Below are 6,000 nucleotides of genomic sequence, written 5' to 3' on the forward strand. Positions count from 1 at the left end.
AGAGGAGAGAGGCCGTGAGATGTATAGCGTGTGAAGGGGTAGTAGTTAACGAGGGGAAAAAAAAACCGGTGGAAAAATTAGAAAAATTGGGGTGGGGGGTAGTTGGGGGAGAACAGTAGGTGAAAAAGGACGAACGAGGGGAAAGCTGGGTTGCAAGCGAGAAGGAAAAAGATCGCGGGGTAGCAGGGAAAAGGGTGCCGCCCCCGCGAGAAATTTCGGTCCCGCGGCCATTGCAGCGGGAGGGCGTGGCCGCGCAGACGCTGCCAAAGAAAAATCGTCGCTCGCGACCAGGAAAAGCAGCGCGCGCCGTGCCGGAAACGCGCGACGCGTTGCGCGAAAGAAAAAAACGGGGTGCAGGGAGGGCGCGGGGGTCGCTGGCTAAGAGGACAGGAAGAGAGAGGCAAATGCGCACGAGCGGGCAAAGAGGGCGCCCTTTCGCTCCGCCGGAAGTCGCCCTCTTCCTTTCTCCTCTACGTTAGTATCGTCGGTACCTCTTTTTCCACGTCGCTCTCTGCTACCCTTCGTGTCCTCTCTGTCCCTCGCGTCGAACTTTCTCCTTTTTCCTCGTAGTCTCTCCGCTTCACGATCGAGAACATCGTATAACCGTAGCGCTTTTCGGCCTGCTCTTTCTTCACCGAGAGCTGGCTCGGTTACCTCTCTTTCGCTCTCCATCGTTGTCATCCCCATCGCGTCACGGTTACCGAGCCGCCTGCTTTCGTCCCTTCTCCACTCGCGTCCCTCTGCTCGCGACTTTACTCTCGGCTCTGTCTGTTCCACGTTAGTCGACACAGAAGGAGACAAGGTAGGAAAGGAAGAAGAGGGTGAACAGCGGGATTAGCGGCCTGAGGGGGTTCATAGAGGATGGCGGGGGGTGGGAAAAGCGTGCGTACAAGTAGAGAGCGAGCATCAAAATTATTTTCCAGTGGGCACCACCGCCGGCGCGGTACCAGCCCGAAATTTCAGCCCTTTAATTTCAGATGGTATGATAATTCGCGGCGATATTTCACACGAGTCTGGAACCTGGCTCAACGTGGATTTTATTGCGGCCGGCCAGCACAGTCGGCTACCAAGAGGGAGAGGGCGGGGTCGGGGCAAAAATTTCCACGGAATTACGGAAAGGGGTCCACGAGAAGGGACGGTCTACGAAGTTGTTAATTAATCTAGGCATCTAGATATTCTGCTCCTCTCTCTGACGCTCTACGTAGCTTGTCCGACGAAACTCGCAAATACACCGGATGCATCATCAATTTAAGCTCGAAGCGAACACGGGCCACGCGTGTTGAGTTATTCGGCTGGCTCGCGCCTAATGGTAGAAGGCGGCAACTTCTTCCGCTTCCAGAGTCGCGTCGTCGCGATACGCGTCGTGGCACGTGATCGCATCGCGAAACTTTAAAAAAGAAGTATCTCCTATACTCACATCGCTGATAGCCTTCGTTTTATTTTTACAGGTTCACCAGTAACGTTGATTCGATCGTGGACGAGGCTGGCTGGAGATCGAGTCAAATTCTCTGGAAGAAGAATGCAATGGCGATGATCGAGTTCTGACGATGATTGCACAAAGAATAATTTTTGCGTTATCAAAGGCGTTCCAAAATTAGTAATTAACTTGTTTCTCGTTATAGCCGCTATATATCGTATAAGCCGTTGAGACGTTTAATTGATCTGCGCCGAAAAGTTCAGAAAACTGATGACATTACAAATACTATCTTCTACGTTTATTTTAGAATTTATCTTAGAATTAAATGCAAATTAATTATTAGCAATTAATTATTGATCAATTACGTACATAATAAAATTAAGAACTTGATAAAAAATGGAGTTCATCAATTTGTCCTCTGACAGAAATATATATATGGAAATGTATGCATTATGAATAGAAGAGAAATATATGTGTCTGTATGTAACAGATTAGTGTTGGAAATTTTATGCAGGCAACCTGTCAATTTTTCCTTGCTATTATTTACTATTACTTATCTTTTAGAGTATTTGTTGTATTTCTAGGAATAGTATTTTTAGGCGAGATAAAGGTAATTTGGTACACGTGTTATGGGTAAAAGCCGAATTCTGTCAATAGTAGTTGCAAATGCTTTTCGTCTATAGGAACTAGTTTACTCTAGTTAATTACAAAATTAATTGTGTGTTGTTAATTAAAACTAGATAAATACGTTTGGGTATTTCTAGAATTAACTAGTTAATAGTAGTATTAACCAAAAGCTTCTGGTCAAATTAGTTTTGGAAATTAGTCGGATCGTGCATAGATAAATCTCGAAACACGCGATTAAAAGTTTCTACTAACTAATAACTAATAGATACTTACTATTTATTTTCCCTTTAAGTTCATAAAGGTGTTGGTGAATGGCATTCAAGCGATGAACGATATAAGCCCTAGTATTAACATAAATACGTTTCCTGATTTAGAAAACATCGCTTGTGGGATTTGCATCGTTCAGCATTTCAATTTCCCAATTACAAAAACAAAGCAAAGCGATAATTACAATTCTTAACATGTCGAATTACATTCGAGACAATTACAAAATGAAATATCTTTAACACAACATACTAATTCCATTGAAACATCTAAATATGTATTACCCAAGCCTCAATTAACTATCTTATGATGTGAACGCAGCAACCTAAAACGAAGGAAGTCTCTGGTCAAAATTCCATTGGTTCGCAATTTTATTTTCCCTGGTGTCTACCCTTGTCCACGTTAGTCAGCCCCAAACAATTTTCCCCAAAATTCCGACGACATATCCCTGCCACTTCGTGACGTCTAATCCCGATCGGTGCGTATAGGCAAGCAGCAAATGGCCTGAGCCTGTCCGTGCTTTTCCACGTCCACGATGGCCAACGTGCCTCGGTTGTAGTTCTTGACCGTAGAAACACCATCAAGGGTTCGAGAGAAACAGAGAAGGCCGTGGAGAAGTTGGTTCTAAACGGCGCAAAGCGGCGCAATTTCGTTTCGTCGTGGGAAGGGTGTCGAGGTGATACGTAGGGGTGGCGTGAACGGTCGAACGAGTCGGATAGGGAAGAACAAGAGGAAGTTCGCCCGAGGGGCAAGAGGAGACAGCAAATCGTCTGGGGAGAGGTGGCAATTTTTTAAAATTAAGGCTGTTAAACCTAATCTGCAGGTGTGCAGGCGCACGCGCGAAGAAGTCGTATAAACTCCGCTATACATATACACCGTGGTGGAACCTATCTACTTTTCTCTGTCCGTCTCGTTTCGATTCTTTTCCCGCGTTTCTTTTCAGCTATATACCTTCCCTTCGCCTATATAGCTGTTCAGGCTGGCTTCAGCAGCAACGCTGACTGCGCCGCTCTCGGCGTCCCTGCTAGGTGGTTAAATTGCCGCACGAAACGTTCTTAATGTCCAACGGCGGTGAGCCTCCCTCTCTCTTTTCGCTTGATATCAACTCTCTTTTTCCCCAGCGTCCACCCTTACTCGTCCTTTCGTCCTTTCTTTACCTATCTCCGTCTCTGTTCCGCCAGCCTATTCCGTGCTTCCTTTTTTCATCCCGACAACCTCTTTTTCGTCCGTCCTTGTTTCATTCCTTCGTTCGTTTCCCGTTTATCTCCTTCTATCGTTTTCCTTCGTCGCTATCGCGTCCTCCTCTCCGCGACCAGCATCGCGCTCTCTTTGATTCTGGTCTTTTGTCTCTGTCCCGCGACCACCCAGCGTCGTTCTTTTTTCCCTCTATCTATCCATCTCTTGGTATCGCAGCGTGTTTTCGAAGGGTCGGCTCTCTCTTTTGTTTTCCGCGGGGCTCTCCACGCGGCGTAAACGACCGCGTTGGTCGTCGCGGCGCCATCGCGCGCGGGTGCGTCGAATGCCGGATTACGAGCGGCCGCGGCGCGATAAACGCGCGAATTATGTTTAATATCGCCGGTTATCTGGTCTCGCCACGATGCACGGCATCTACGGTCACGAGGATCCTCTTTTTTCAACACTGGTTTTTCCGCCACGTTCCCATCTTTCGCGGAACGAGGCGAGCGAGATCAGCCGGCTAAAACTCAGCGAGACTCGCGAACGCCTGTTCTAGTTGCTTTAATGGCCGCCAATACGACGTAATGTCGCGGAAAACGCAATGTCATGGTATAATATCGCTGCGCTACTTGTCGACGATACCGTAACGCTGCCAGGGCTTAGCAACTTGCTTGGAGAACATTTTGTTTTCCACCCTACGATCTTGAATAAGATTCTTTGATGTTTCTTTTTATTGTTACTGCTTGTTTTTGTTTTTATTTCTATGTCGTAGAATTTTTTATTTCACACCTTCGTGTGTTAGGGAGACGTCCTTGTACCTCGTTACAGGTTCCTTTTAGTACCCAACGATGATTCTCTTTTATTAATTTATTTTAGAAGCGATGTAGCTTCGAGCATTTTTAATACGCGATTGTTTGACGCGTAGGAATTTTTAGAGTGAAATATTTGAATATTATCTTTGTATGTTTTAAACGTTTATTTGTATTTTTTGCGCGCTACTCCTCTTTTTTTTTTAAACAAACACGTTTTTCATTGGTAATAATGGCAAAAACTTTTATGTAAAATTCAATCCTCTTGTTATCTCAATATTATTCCATTTGCAGCATTTTACGATTTTTATGTATTTCACAAGGTTTTCGAAATTGTATCACGCGAAATAATGGCTGCAAATAATATCTAAAAAATGTTTTAATTTCTATTGCATATCTCTTAAGAAAATGATTAAATATCAGAACGTTTACTCTGCGAAAAATTGAAAGCAAATGTTTTCGAAACAGCAAAATAGAGCGTCAGTAAATTACTTATAACTTGTTCCGTATATTCCGGAAAAATTGTATAAAAGCTAGTAACAGTAGTAATAGGTTTTGCTCTTTTTCGAAAGAAATTTATATTCTATTTTATTAAAAAAAAATATTCGGTTCGCCCATTTTTTTCGAGGCTTTCAAGGTCAGTATCGATTTCCTTTGCATAGTTACTTACTGTACGATGAAATACACTCTGTATATGTAGGAAAATAAAGGAATATGGCCGCGAATGGAAAAATTGAAACTTCAGTGGATAATTAAGTTAAACAACAAGTGAAAAATAAAAAAGTAGATTTTTTGCAAAAGATTAAATGTGATTTAGAAAATTATTACTAACATTTCGGGATGAAATTATTTAAGTTAATAAGGAGCACGATGGGTTCTCTCGTAACAAAAGCAATGTTTTTCCTTCTATGTAGATTTTACGATATCGCATTCTTCCCCTTTTTTGGATAATTTTCCGATAGTGATAAAATTTTTGATAATTCGGATAATATATTGTTCTTTCTCCTCTTTGGGTGTAACGTAATCGCACATTAAGCAAATAAAAAATTTCAAATTACCTGTTATCGATTTATCTAAAAATTGATTTCATTTGTCATTAGGTTTTCAAATATTAGAATACTTGAATTTCCCTAAATTTTCGTCAAATTATCGATAAAAGGAAACTGAATTAAAAAGTATTGTAAATCAATTTAATACGTGTATTGTACTTTAATTTGATATTGGCGATTTTTTCTTTATACGTAATTAAACATACCGAATATGAAAAATGTTACGGAATATTTTTACTTAAACGTAACAGTAGATATTGAAAATGACGTGCTGATTAATGATAGATTTCTAAAGGATCGAAAGCAGAACCTGTTTCGTAACCACGTTCATTATAGATCCAAAAGTACGATTTTATTTAATTTTCCAAATTAATGAAAACTTTTGTTACATGTAAAAATACTTTGATAAAAACAAAAAAGAAAAAACATAAAACGACATAAATAAATATTGGATTAGATAAATAATAATATTACTAAGCGTTAGTCTAATCCTAGTCTACGTTCCTATTTGGATATCACGGTATTTTGCTAGAGTATATGTTCGAATTATATTCATTTTCAGTATTATCTGCTAACAATGCTCGACACCATTGTTCCGTGCTTGCTAAGTAGATCTAGCAGCTCATGAAAATCACGGAAAGCTTATGGAAGTCGAAAT

At 41.5% G+C, this 6,000-nt stretch overlaps 1 long non-coding RNA gene across 2 annotated transcripts in view; it reads left to right on the plus strand.

Annotated features, from left to right (window-relative positions):
- Positions 1–1,943, plus strand: part of LOC132912570 (uncharacterized) — a 45,018-nt gene extending 43,075 nt beyond the window's left edge. For both annotated transcript variants that reach the window (XR_009659236.1, XR_009659237.1), the window contains exon 2: positions 1,449–1,943. This is a non-coding gene — a long non-coding RNA (uncharacterized LOC132912570). The remainder of the gene's footprint in view (positions 1–1,448) is intronic.
- The last annotated feature ends 4,057 nt before the right edge of the window (positions 1,944–6,000 follow it).

The sequence above is a fragment of the Bombus pascuorum genome, chromosome 12, assembly GCF_905332965.1.
Source record: "Bombus pascuorum chromosome 12, iyBomPasc1.1, whole genome shotgun sequence".
In the NCBI taxonomy this organism is placed as follows: Eukaryota; Metazoa; Arthropoda; class Insecta; order Hymenoptera; family Apidae; genus Bombus; species Bombus pascuorum.